Genomic DNA, 14,681 nt, shown 5'->3' with positions numbered 1-14,681 from the left:
CTTACATTTGAGTTGGAAGTAATTTAACTTGTGATTAACAAGTATTAACTTGTGATGTATTTTTTTCTGAGTGAAAAAAATATCAAAGTACATTCTTGCATGTCCCTGCTTCTGTCTGTATCCCCACCACTACCTGGCTAGTCCAAACATGATAACCACTTACCTGAATACTTGCACAACAAGAGCAGCCAACTTTCCCTTCTGCTGCTTCTACTCCATTTGCATATAGCAGTCAGAGTGATCTTTTTAATATGTCAATCAGATGATGTGGCTTTACTGTTTACAACCCTTTAATATTTTCTTAATCCTGTGAAATAAAATCCAGCCTCCTTATGACCAATAAGACCCTGCATGATCTGAATTCTACCTACATCCAGAGTTTCATCTCAGTTTGCTCTTTTCCTTGGTCACTATACTTTACTGACTTTGACTTGATTTTTAAATTCCTTGAACACGCCAAACTCTTATTGCAGGGGCTCTGCCTCTGCTATCCTTATACCAAAACTGCCTGACCTTTCCTGCTTTTTCACAACCGACCCTTGATCCCTCAGAACTGACCCCTCATTGTCGAGGTCTCGGTTTAAATGTCAATCCCTCAGGGAAATTTTCCCTGACTACACTATGTATCACAAATCCACCCTTGATAATCTTTACCATATTATCCTTGTTTTTTGTTTCCCTTATGAAAATTATGATAATTTATACTTATTTACTTAAAAAAATTTATGTACCTGAATTACCATTATCACTCACTATATTTTAAGTACCACGAGGTCAACCATGTCTCTCTTGCTCTTTTGTCTCTCTGTGCTAGGACTGCTGAGCCTCCAGTCCTAGCACTGAGCCTCCAGTCCTGGCACAGTTCCTGGCATATAATAAATAGTTGCTAAATGAAGTCTATACCAAATTCAGACTTGAAACAAGTGGAATTTTTGCTTATGTTTATCCTCTCCGCTATATTACATCATATTCAGTAAAAAAAAAATCTTCATTAGTAAAATATGTATACTCAAAAGAGATTCCATAAAATTTTTCTTTGGATAATGGTAATCTCTAATTATACATGTTTATATAATAATGCTATATGATTATGTGGTAACTTCTATTTTAGGGTCTAAAAACTATTTTGAAATGATAGTTAATGAACAAGCAGATGTGGTGACACTGGGTCAGTAAAATAATTTTACACGTAACCCCACTTGCTTTCTTAAGAACCCTGCTCTATCAAATGTACATGATGAGTTTGATTCAAGACCTAGTGACTGCTTTGACCTAGTGATCCTCATTTAGTAAATAATGTGCCAAGTTGAAAATCAACAAAGTTCCATAATTAAAGGTCCATGAGGTGCTTTTATTGATAGCCATGGTGGAAAAAAGCTTAGAAAGAATGACAGGAATAATAAATAGTTATACTCCTCTTACCTGACATTTACTGAGTACCACTGTATTCCAGAAAGTTTTCTGGACTCTGGGACTGTAATGCTGAACGTGGCATGATCTTTGATTTCATTGTAGTGGGGAGACGTGTATATCAACAGGTGATTATAGTACAGTGTGGTAAGTACCATAGAAGAGTGCTGTATAAACTGCCTTGCTACATAAAGAAGCCAGGAAAGGCTCCACACATGAGATTTTTGGACTGCAATTTAAGAATGAGTAGGGGTTGGCCAGGAAGAGAAGGTGAAAACTAAAGAGGAGGACATTCTCAGAAGAGGAGAGAGGCATGCAGATGCGAAAGAGTATGACATGTTAATGAGAATGATCAGTGAGGTTGGAACAGAGGATACAGGAAGGGGAGTGGCAAGGAATGGTACCCATTTCCTAGCTGCACTGATGTTTCTGCAAAAAATGATGAGGACTTAGCATGCTCCATCAGTAACTGAGAAGGCTGTAAAACATGAAAACTTCATTCTATGCAGTTTATCTCCATTACATTTTAGGTTAATGTCATGATTTAAGAGTTCATAATCTCGATAATGTTATTATAAAACTGTTTAAATAACCAGCCTGAGCGTTTCCTGCCATTTTTCTTTAAGAACAGAGATCATTAAGTCCATTCAAACATGGTGGTCTTTTATCTATACGTTTCTGCATCTTTAGATAATTTAGGGCCTGAATTTTAGGCTATCAATTTCAGGATTGTTTAAAGGTTAAATTGAAAAAGTTTGGCTTATTAGAGCTCCTGCCCATGACTCGTTTTTTACATATGTAGAGTGGGTGGTCATCTGTGTTACATGATGGGGAGATTCCAGGAATGCTTTCTCGCTCATTCTTTGGCAACCCATGAGTCACAGTGATAAACCTGCCATATTAGAAATTCCTTAGGGTAAAAATACTATCTCCCAAACCCAGTTTCTTTATGTTTCTTCCCTTTTTCTTTTAAGATACAAGTGGCTTTCTGTCACATTCCAAGGACATTCTTAAATTGTCATCTTCTTCTGCCAAATTTGAGACTCTGAGTACATCATTTTTCTTGAGTTTTTTTTTCAGTTTTTATGTTCTCTAAATAGTCTTGGATTCCTTCAAACTCATGCTTAGAAGATATAAGCCAGGGTTCAGAAAATAGATTTGTATTTAATCCCACTCATTTTAATATGTTGCCTCACTGCAGCCTTCTGTTTGTTTGGTGTCCCCAAGACAGAAGGTGTTCCATTTAACTTTTCCAGAGAGTCAGCCTTCTCTCTCCTGACTGAGTGTGAGGGCTTTGGTTCTAGCTGAATGGGATGGTGAAAGAGGATCTGAGGTTTAAGTTCTCCTTCTTCCAAGTTTCAACCAATCTTCTTGTTTTTGTTTGCAGCCTCCTTTCCTATTTCCAGAGGTACTTGGTAGCTCTGCTTTATGGCATTTCCAGGTTTTAATAGGGCAGGTCCATTTTTCCCTTGTTGGCTTCCTTTTCTGTGGCACTTAAATCCCTCTCAGCTTTAAGTCAATAACCACTTGTTGACATTCTTTTTGTTTTTCATGATATAATTCATATCACCTGCTGTCGTTGCCTCTCCCATTCTTTTGATCTGGGATTTTAGTGGTTTTATTCCTTTTAGTAGGGTTTTGGGAAGGAACTAAGATAAATGTCTGGCTAAAGTTATAGTTATTTAATTAAAATTTAATTAAATAGTTATTTAATTAACTATTAGTTAACTGTTTAGTTCTTTAAATGAACTTGCCTACCTCAAAAGTAAAATCTGAACTCCAACGGGATGTGTTCCAAAGTGTTTCAGGCTCTTGGTCCTTATTTACCTATATTCTAGGAATGTCTTTTGCCTCTTTCAATTCTGGTCCTCTTAGAGAGTCAGTTCAAGTATAACTGTGTCCTAACGTTTCCTGGTTGAAAGGTACAGAGAAGTAGGAGAAAGAGTGAATAAGCTTTTAACACACATTGTGAAATAAAGACTTTGGATACCTCTTGATATGTTAAATAGTGAAACCAAGAAGTAATGCAGAGCATCCTTTCATGTGTTTGTTGGCCATCTGTATATCTTCTTTGCAGAAATGTCTATTTGGGTCTTCTGCCCATTTTTAGATTGGGTTGTTGGTTTTTTTGATATTGAGCTGCATGAGCTGCTTGTATATTTTGGAGGTTAATCCTTTGTCAGTTGCTTCATTTACACATGAAAGGATGCTCAACATCACTAATCATTAGAGAAATGCCAATCAAAACTACAGTGAGGTATCACCTCATACCAGTCAGAATGGCCATCATCAAAAAATCTACAAACAACTAATGCTGGAGAGGGTATGGAGAAAAGGGAACCCTCTTGCACTGTTGGTGGGAACATACAGCCACTACGGAGAACAATATGGAGGTTCCTTAAAAAACTGAAAATAGAACTGCCATATGACCCAGCAATCGCACTACTGGGCATATACCCTAAGAAAACTGTAATTCAAAAAAAGTCATGTACCACAATGTTCATTGCAGCTCTCTTTACAAAAGCCAGGACATGGAAGCCACCTAAGTGTCCATCGACAGATGAATGGATAAAGAAGATGTGGCACATATATACAATGGAATATTTCTCAGCCATAAAAAGAAATGAAATTGAGTTATTTGTAGTGAGGTGGATGGACCTAGAGACTGTCATACGAGTGAATTAAGTCAGAAAGAGAAAAGTAAATACCGTATACTAACACATATATATGGAATCTAAAAAAAAAAAAAAAAAAAAAAAGTGGTTCTGAAGAACCTAGGGGCAGGTCAGGAATAAAGACACAGACCATAGATGTAGAGAATGGACTTGAGGACACAGGGAGGGGGAAGGGTAAGTTGGGATGAAATGAGAGAGTGGCATGGACATATATACACTACCGAATGTAAAATAGATAGCTAGTGGGAAGCAGCCGCATAGCATGGGGAGATCAGCTGGGTGCTTCGTGTCCACCTAGAGGGGTGCGATAGGGACGGTGGGAGGGAGACGCAAAAGGGAGGAGATAAGGGGACATATGTATACGTATAGCTGATTCACTTTGTTATAAAGCAATTATACTCCAATAAAGATGTTAAAAAAAAAAAAAGAAGCAATGAAGAATGTGTAGAAGAGGATTTTCAGCAGAGAAAACCTGCCTAAGATACCCACCAGAACACTGAAGAGAATCCAGGATCGGGTACAACAGATATAATGGGGGACAAGGGAAGAAGCTGACATAAAAATGACTATAACTGTGGCATTGTCTGCTTATACTGTTTTAAATTCTGTCAGTTTTTGCTTCAGGTTTTTTGAAGCTTGGATGTTAGGTGCATAAATGCCTAGGATTGCTATGTTATTTGATTAAATGAATTCTTTATGAAGTAAACTTCTTTATCCCTGGTACTACCTGTGATCAGAAATAGATTTGTCTGATTAAATTAGGCACTCCAACCTTCTTTTGACTAGTGTTCACATGGTATATCATTACCCATCTTTTTATTTTAATGTGTAGGTGTCTTTATTTAATTTTTAAAATTGAAATATAGTTGACATGCAATATTTTGTTTCAGGTGTATTACACAGTGATTTGATATTCACATACACTGTAGAATTATCACCATGATAAGTCTAGTAACCATCTGTCCCCATACAAAGTTATTGATTATTGACCATATTCCTTATGCTGTATATTATATCCTCATGGCTTATTTATTTTATAACTGGAAGTTTATACCTCTTAATCCGCTTCACCAATTTTGTCCCACCCCACCTGGCAATCACCCATTTGTTCTTTGTATGTATGAGTCTGCTTTTGTTTTATTTGTTGGTTGGTTTTGTTTTTTAGATTCTGCATATGAGTGAAAATATATGGTATTTCTCTTTCTCTGTCTGACCTTTCACTTAGCATAATATTTTCTATATCCATCCATGTTGTTGCAAATGCCAAGATTTCATTTTTTATGGCTCCAGTTTACATCTAGATTTAAAGTAATTATTGATAGGTATGTACTGATACTTGTTGCCATTTTGGTAATTGTTTTCTTATTATTTTTGTAGTTCTCTTTGTTCTCTTCTTTTGCTCTCTTCCCTTGGGACTTGATGACTATCTTTGGTGTCGTTTAGATTCCTTTCTCTTTTTTCTGTGTGTATCTGTTACAGGTTTTGGATTTGTGGTTACCTTGAGGTTAACATACAACAATCTGTGTTTGTGTGTGTGCATGTGTGTGTGTGAGATTATTTAAAGTTGCTGATGTCTGAAGTTCAAATTCATTCTAAGAACCCTGTGTTTTTACTTCCGCCTTCCCACTGTTTAATCTTTCTGATGTTATATTTTACATCTTTGTGTGTGTGTGTGTACCCCTTAACTACTTATTATAGATATTGATGATTTTACTACTTTTGTCTTTTAACCTTCCTACTAGCTTTATAAGTGATTGATCTACTACCTCTACTGTGTATTTTCCTTTACCAATGAAATTTTTTTCTTAATTTTCATATTTCTATTTGTGGCCTTTTATTTTAAACTTAGAAGTCCCTTTAACATTTCTTGTAAGACTGGTTTCATAGTATTGAACTCTTTTAGCTTTTGCTTGTCTGTAAAACTTTTGATCTCTCCATCAAATCTGAATGAAAGCCTTTCCAGGTAGAGTGTTCTTGGTTACAGGTTTTTCTCTTTCATCACTTTCAATATATTGTGTCACTTCCTTCTGACTTCCAGAGTTTCTGCTGAAAAGTCAGCTTATACTCTAATGGGAGTTCTCTTGTATGTAACTAGTTGCTTTTCACTTGATGCTTTTATTATTCTCTTTATCTTTAATTTTTGTCATTTATTTGTCATCAGTCTTGGTGTGGAGCTCTTTGGGTTCATCTGTCTGGAACTCTCTGTGTTTCCTGGACCTGGATGTCTGTTTCTTTCCTCAAGTCAGAGAGGTTTTCAGCTATTATTTCTTCAAATAAATTCTCTACCCTACTCTCTCTTCTTCATAATCAAATGTCTGTATGCTTGATGTTGTCCCAGAGGTCTCTTAAACTATCCTCATCTTTTAAATTCTTTTTTCATTTTTCCTGTTCCGCTTGGGTGATTTCCATTACTCTGCATTCCAGATCACTGATCCTTTCCTCTGTATCATCTAATCTACTGTTGATTCCTTCTAGTGTAGTTTTTATTTCAATTATTGTATTTTTCAGCTTTGTTTGGTTTTCTTTACATTTTCTGACTCTGTTAAAATTCTCACTGTGTTCATCCATTCTTCTCCCAAGTGTGGTGAGCATCTTTATGATCGTTACCTAAACTTTTTATTGGGTAGTGTGTTTATCTCCACTTCATTTAGTTATTTTTCTGAAATGTATCTTGTTCTTTCATTTGGAACATATTCCTCTGTCTCCTTATTTTCCCCAAGTTTCTGCATTTATTTCTGTGTATGAGATGTGTTGGTTACATTTCCTGATCTGGGAGAAGTGACCTTACGTAGGAGATATCCTATGTGGCCCAGCAGCACTCTCCCCTCTGGTCACCAGAGCTATAGTCTCCAGGAATGTCCCCTATGTGGGCTGTATGCATCCTTCTGTTGTGGTGCAGCTGCCTACTTTGAGTGTGCTGGTAGGTGGGCTGTCCCCTGGTCCAGTTGGCTGTAGGGTCCTGCCTTGTGTGGTGGCTGCTGGCCCCATGTAGGCTTCCTGCACCATTGGCTGCTTGACCCAATAGGGCTTCCCTCACCATTGGCTGCTTGACCCAGTAGGGTGCACAGCTACTGTCGGCCCACTGCTGCATAGGGCCAGGTTCTGGGATGCTGTCTGCATGGCCCAGGGAGCTCAGGTTTAGTACGCATCTGCTGGTGGATGGGGCTGGGTCCCTGTGTGGTCCACGGGGGTTTGTGGATGATGTCAGCATGCTAGTGGGCAGGGCTGGGTTCCCTCCCCATTGTCTGCATGGCTTGGGGGCAGGGCTTGGCGTTGGTGCAAGCCTGTTGAAAGGCGGGTAAGCTCTGGTCCTAATAGGCTAGAGAGAGGATTCCAAAACGGTGCTCACCAGCACCATTGTTATTGCAGTAGAACAAGCTCCTAAAAGATGGCTGCTGCCAGCATCTCTGTTCCTGAAGGGAGTCCCAGTGGTCTCCTGTCTCTCTGAGAGGCTCTCCAAGATCAGTAAATGCTCTGACCCAGGATCATTTCAAACTACTGCCTGTATGCTGAGACTTGGAGCATATGAGATTTTGTGCATGCCCTTTAAGAGTGGAGTATCTTTTTCCTATATCCCTCCTGCTCTCCCAAGCAAAAGCCCTGCTGGTTTTCAAAGCCAGACATTCTGGGGGCTTATCGTCCCTGGGCAGGACCCCCAAGCTGGAGAGCCCAGTGTGGGGCTTGGGCCCTTCATCCCTTGGGGAGTGCCTCTACAATTGTGATATTCTCCCCATTCTGACTGACCTGAGTCACTGACGCAGGGGTGTGTGTTCTGACTATACTGCATCTCTGCCCCTCTTACCTGTCTCATTATGGTTCCCTCTTTATGTCTTTAGTTGTGAAAATTTTTTCTGCTAGTCTTTAGGTTGTTCTCATAAATAGTTGCTCTGTAAGTATTAGTAATTTTGGTGTGCCCATGGGAAGAAGTGAGTTCAGGGTCTTACTACTTCTCCATTTTGGCCACCTCCTCTGTATGTGTCTTTATAATAAAGTGTGTTCCTTGTAGGCAGTGTGTAGTTGGGTTGTAGTCCCCCCAACCCCCAGTTTTATTGAGATATAGCTGATATACAATATTGTATTAATTTAAGATGTATAACATAATGATTTAATACATGTATATACTGTGAAATAGTTACCACAGTAAGTTTTGTTAATATCTATAGTCTCACATAGTTATGCATCTTTTTCTTATAGTGATAAATTTTAAAATCTACTCTCTCAGCAACTTTCAAATATACAATACAGTATAGTTAACTATAGTCACCAAACTGTACAATGTATCTCCAGAACTTATTTTTCTTAGAGCTGGAAGTGTGTATCTTTTGGTCACCTTCACCCATTTCCCCCATGCGCCAACTCCCTCCTCAGGCAATCTGTTTTCTGTTTTTATGAGTTTGAGTTTTTTTAGATTTTATGTATAAGTGAGATCATACATTTGTCTTTCTCTCTTTGACTTATTTCACTTAGCATAATGCCCTTAAGTTCCATCCATGTTGTTGCAAATGGCAGTATGTCCTATTTTTTTATAGCTGAATAATATTATATACACACACACGCATACATACACACATTTCCTTTTTCCATTTGTCTGTCAATGGACACTTAGGTTGTTTCCATGACCTGGTTATTGTAAATAGGGCTGCGATGAATGTGGCTGTGTAGATATCTCATTGAGATAGCGATTTCGAAGAGGGGGTTTTTCTCGACATTGGTCTCGAAATCTTGGGCACTTCTGAGCCAGAGTAAAAATGGAATATGCTATCATGTAAAGACTGTTTCTTCCTGCCCAGGTAAGGTCCCAGGGAAGCAACAGGACAGAAAGTTCTTGGCACTCAGAATGACACTGAAGCAGGAGTGTCATATGTGGTACAGGTTGTCATATGGGGCTGTACCACCTCTCAGATTTCCCTGCAACATAGTGCGGGCAGAAGGTACAGAAAATTTCAAGGCTCTGGAGAGGTGAAGATGCCATTTCCTGAAGCCCAAAGCTGTGTCAGTATGGGAAGAACATTTCCCAAGCCTTGAGGGTGGCATGCTTATTGGACAGAGAGCACAGAACGAGACCAGGCTTTGCAGTGGAATATGAAAAGCCCCAAATATATTTGGGTTCCCTGCCTTTGAATCGTTTAAATCCCATGCTTGTTCTTTGTGATCACTCAGATTATGGGTACAGAAAGAAGCTTTAGCTCAATGTAGAACGAAATTTCTTTTCTGATTTGAAAAGTGCATTTAATACAAAGAGCAACATGCTAAACAAGGAAAATTAAAGGGGAAGTGGAAATTTATTGAAAATAGTTTTGTTTATAAATGGTAGTCATATAATTAGTCTAACACACAAATGCAGCATAATTAATGCTTTTAACCAAAATGTATGTTTTAAGATATCTAGGAAAATGATATAATTATAATGTAATTGAAGCCATTTAAAGTGAAGCTTTGCCCTCTTCTTTGGTCTTGGATATCCTTTCCGTTGTCATGCCCATGTTTTCTGTTTAAAAAAGGTAAAATACTTTGGGGTATTTCAAATCTCTAGACTTCTTTTCCTCTGATAAACTGACTTATATTTAGCTTGTTCTTCTATAGTTGTTACCGTGATCCAGTGTCACATAAAATTCACACTAACAAAATACATATATGTCACTTTGATGAAATGTATACTAATCTCAACATTATATGAAAATCCCAAATACAGTTACAAAAATAGATAATAGTATGGGTCCTATGAATAATCAGTGTTTGTATGGTTAAAATGATGTTAGTGTTTTCATTATAGTACCTATTTCAAAAATTATAACTTGACCAAAGGATTTTATACTAAGATTCAATGTGGTTTTTCAGCTCTAAACCAGAGGAATTTCTTTTTTTGAAGTGATTACTCCCAGAAAGATTGGCAATTTCTTAGTAGTAGACAAGTATAGAGTGTGGACCGGCTTCCCATTGCGACATCATTTCAAATGTCCTTTTGTTATTGAAACATGCTTGCATGCAAAAATAGAGCGATAAGCCAAAGAGAGCTACCTGCATCCTTGGATCTATGTCATGGGCTATCTTATAAGGGAAACAACTTATCCAATGATGAGACTCTTGACAGGTCTCCAAAACAGCACATTTCCTTTGCTGCTAAATTCTTCTTTTCATCTAGAGTTTCTGCACTATTTTCCTAGTTCTCTATTTCAAAACCTATCAATTCTAAGAATTTTTTTCCCTCTGAAATCCTGTCAAGTGAATAAGTGATCTCCCTAAAACTGTAAGACCCTTTCTATTATTGACATTCTTTTTGTTGTTTGTTTTTAACAGATATTTTCCCACCTGTGCTTGCTTTTTTTTTTTTAACATCTTTATTGGAGTATAATTGCTTTACAGTGGTGTGTTAATTTCTGCTTTATAACAAAGTGAATCAGCTACACATATACATATATGCCCATATCTCTTCCCTCTTGCATCTCCCTCCCTTCCACCCTCCCTATCCCACTCTTCTAGGTGGTCAGGAAGCACTGAGCTGATCACCCTGTGCTATGCGGCTGCTTCCCACTAGCTATCGGTTTTACATTTGATAGTGTATATATGTCCATGCCACTCTCTCGCTTTGTCACAGCTTACCCTTCCCCCTCCCCGTGTCCTCAAGTTCATTCTCTAGTAGGTCTGCGTCTTTATTCCTGTCCTGCCACTAGGTTCTTCATGACTTTTTTTCTTCAGATTCCACATATATGTGTTATCATACAGTATTTGTTTTTCTCTTTCTGACTTACTTCACTCTGTACGAGAGACTCTAGGTCCATCCGCCTCACTGCAAATAACTCAACTTCATTTCTTTTTATGGCTGAGAAATATTCCATTGTATACATGTGCCACATCTTCTTTATCCATTCATCTGTCGATGGACACTTAGGTTGCTTCCATGTCCTGGCTATTGTAAATAGAGCTGCAATGAACATTGTGGTACATGACTCCTTTTGAATTATGGTTTTCTCAGGGTATATGCCCAGTAGTGGGATTGCTGGCTCATATGGTAGTTCTATTTTTAGTTCTTTAAGGAACCTCCATACTGTTCTCCATAGAAGCTGTATCAATTTACATTCCCACCAACAGTGCAAGAGGGTTCCCTTTTCTCCACGCCCTCTCCAGCATTTATTTTTTGTAGATTTTTTGGTGATGGCCATTGTGACTGGTGTGAGATGATAGCTCGTTGCAGTTTTGACTTGCCTTTCTCTAATGATTAATGATGTTGAGCATCCTTTCATGTGTTTGTTGGCAATCTGTATATCTTCTTCGGAGAAATGTCTATTTAGGTCTTCTGCCCATTTTTGGATTGGGTTGTTTGGTTTTTTTTGTTATTGAGCTGCATGAGCTGCTTGTAAATTTTGGAGATTAATCCTTTGTCAGTTGCTTCATTTGCAAATATTTTCTCCCATTTTGAGCGTTGTCTTTTGGTCTTGTTTATGGTTTCCTTTGCTGTGCAAAAGCTTTGAAGCTTCATTAGGTCCCATTTGTTTATTTTTGTTTTTATTTCCATTTCTCTAGGAGGTGGGTCAAAAAGAATCTTGCTGTGATTTATGTCATAGAGTGTTCTGCCTATATTTTCCTCTAAGTATTTGATAGTGTCTGGCCTTACATTTAGGTCTTTAATCCATTTTGAGTTTCTTTTTGTGTATGGTGTTAGGGAGTGTTCTAATTTCATTCTTTTACATGTAGGTGTCCAGTTTTCCCAGCAACACATATTGAAGTGGCTGTCTTTTCTCCATTGTATATTCTGGCCTCCTTTATCAAAGATAAGATGACCATAGGTGCATGGGTTTATCTCTGGGCTTTCTATCCTGTTCCATTGATCTATATTTCTTTTTTTGTGCCAGTACCATACTGTCTTGATTACTGTAGCTTTGTAGTCTAGTCTGAAGTCCAGGAGCCTGATTCCTCCAGCTCCATTTTTCTTTCTCAAGATTGCTTTGGCTATTCACGATCTTTTTGTTTCCATACACATTGTGAAATTTCTTGTTCTAGTTCTGTGAAAAATGCCATTGGTAGTTTGATAGGGATTGCATTGAATTTGTAGATTGCTTTGGGTGGTAGAGTCATTTTCACAATGTTGATTCTTCCAATCCAAGATCATGGTATATCTCTCCATCTATTTATATCATCTTTAATTTCCTTCATCAGTTTCTTATAGTTTTCTGCATACACATCTTTTGTCTTCCAAGGTAGGTTTATTCCTAGGTATTTTATTCTTTTTGTTACACTGGTAAATGGGAGTGTCTCCTTAATTTCTCTTTCAGATTTTTCATCATTAGTGTATAGGAATGCAAGCGATTTCTGTGCATTAATATAGTATCCTGCTACTTTACCAAATATATTGATGAGCTCTAGTAGTTTTCTGGTATAGTCTTTAGGATTCTCTATGTATAGTATCATGTCATCTGCAAACAGTGACAGCTTTACTTCTTCTTTTCTGATTTGGAATCCTTTTATTTCTTTTTCTTCTCTGATTGCTGTGGCTGAAACTTCCAAAACTATGTTAAGTAATAGTGGTGAGAGTGGGCAACCTTGTCTTGTTCCTGATCTTAGAGGAAATGTTCTCAGTTTTTCACCATTGAGAACTATGTTGGCTGTGGGTTTGTCATATATAGCCTTTATTATGTTGAGGTAGGTTCCTTGTATGCCTACTTTTGGAGGATTTTTGTCATCAATGGATGTTGAATTTTGTCAAAAGCTTTTTTCTGCATCTATTTAGATATCATATGGTTTTTATCCTTCAATTTGTTAATAAGATGTATCACATTGATTGATATGCATATATTGAAGAATCCTTGCACCTGGGATAAACCCCACTTGACCATGGTGTATGATCCTTTTAATGTGCTGTTGGATTCTGTTTGCAAGTATTTTGTGGAGGATTTTTACATCTATGTTCATCAGCGATACTGGCTTGTAGTTTTCTTTCTTTGTGACATCTTTGCTGGTTTTGGTATCAGGGTGATGGTGGCCTCATAGAATGAGTTTGGGAGTGTTCCTCCCTCTGCTACATTTTGGAAGAGTTTGAAAAGGGTAGGTATTAGCTCTTCTCTAAATGTTGGATAGAATTCGCCTGTGAAGCCATCTGGTCCTGGGCTTTTGTTTGTTGGAAGATTTTTAATCACAGTTTCAATATCAGTGCTTGTGATGGGTCTGTTCATATTTTCTCTTTCTTCCTGGTTCAGTCTCGGAAGGTTGTGCTTTTCAAAGAATTTGTCCATTTCTTCTAGGTTGTCCATTTAATTGGCATATAGTTGCTTGTAGTAATCTCTCATGATCCTTTGTATTTCTGCAGTGTAAGTTGTTATTTCTCCTTTTTCATTTCTAACTCTATTGATTTGAGTCTTCTCTCTTTTTTTCTTGATGAGTCTGGCTAATGGTTTATCAATTTTCTTTATCTTCTCAAAGAACTAGCTTTCAGTTTTATTGATCTTTGCTATTGTTTCCTTCATTTCTTTTTCATTTATTTCTGATCTGATCTTTATGATTTCTTTCCTTCTGCTAACTTTGGGGTTTTTTTGTTCTTCTTTAACTAATTGCTTTAGGTTTAAGTTTAGGATGTTTATTTGAGGTGTTTCTTGTTTCTTAATGTAGGATGGTATTGCTATAAGCTTCCCTCTTAGAACTGCCGTTGCTGCATCCCATAGGTTTTGGGTCTTCGTGTTTTCCTTGTCATTTATTTCTAGGTATTTTTTGATTTCCTCTTTCACTTCTTCATTGATCTCTTGGTTACTAAGTAGTGTATTGTTTAGTCTCCATATGTTTTTATTTTTTACAGATTTTTTCCAGTAATTGGTATCTCATCTCATAGCATTGTGGTCGGAAAAGATGTTTAATACGATTTCAAGTTTCTTAAATTTACCAAGGCTTGATTTGTGACCCAAGGTATGATCTGTCCTGGAGAATGTTCCATGAGCACTTGAGAAGAAACTGTATTTTGTTATTTTTGGGTGAAATGTCTTATATACATCAACTAAGTCCATCTTGTTTAAAGTATCATTTAAAGCTTATGTTTCCTTATTTATTTTCATTTTGGATGATCTGTTCATTGTTGAAAGTGGAGTGTTAAAGTCCCCTACTATTATTATTTTACTATCGATTTCCCCTTTTATGTTTGTTAGTATTTGCCTTATGTATTGTGGTGCTCCTATGTTGGGTGCATAGATATTTACAACTGTTATATCTTCTTCTTGGATTGATCAGTTGATCATTATGTAGTGTCCTTCTTTGTCTCTTTTAATAGTCTTTATTTTAAAGTCTATTTTGTCTGATATGAGAATTGCTACTCCAGCTTTCTTTTGATTTCCATTTGTGTGGAATATCTTTTTCCATCCCCTCACTTTCAGTCTGTATGTGTCCCTAGGTCTGTTGTGGGTCTCTTGTAGACAGCATATATACGAGTCTTGTTTTTGTATCCATTCAGCCAGTCTGTGTCTTTTGGTTTGAGCATTTAATCCATTTCCTTTTAAGGTAATTATTGATATGTATGTTCCTATTACCATTTTCTTAATTGTTTTGGGTTTGTTATTGTAGGTCTTTTCCTTCTCTTGTTTTTCCTGCCTAGAGATGTTCTTTTAGCATTTGTTGTAA

The sequence above is a fragment of the Aethalodelphis obliquidens genome, unplaced genomic scaffold, assembly GCF_003676395.1.
Source record: "Aethalodelphis obliquidens isolate GAN/ISIS:26980383/991018 unplaced genomic scaffold, ASM367639v1 scaffold2, whole genome shotgun sequence".
NCBI lineage: Eukaryota > Metazoa > Chordata > Mammalia > Artiodactyla > Delphinidae > Aethalodelphis > Aethalodelphis obliquidens.
The sequence above is the reverse complement of the archived record's forward strand: the minus strand, read 5'-3'. Positions refer to the sequence as shown.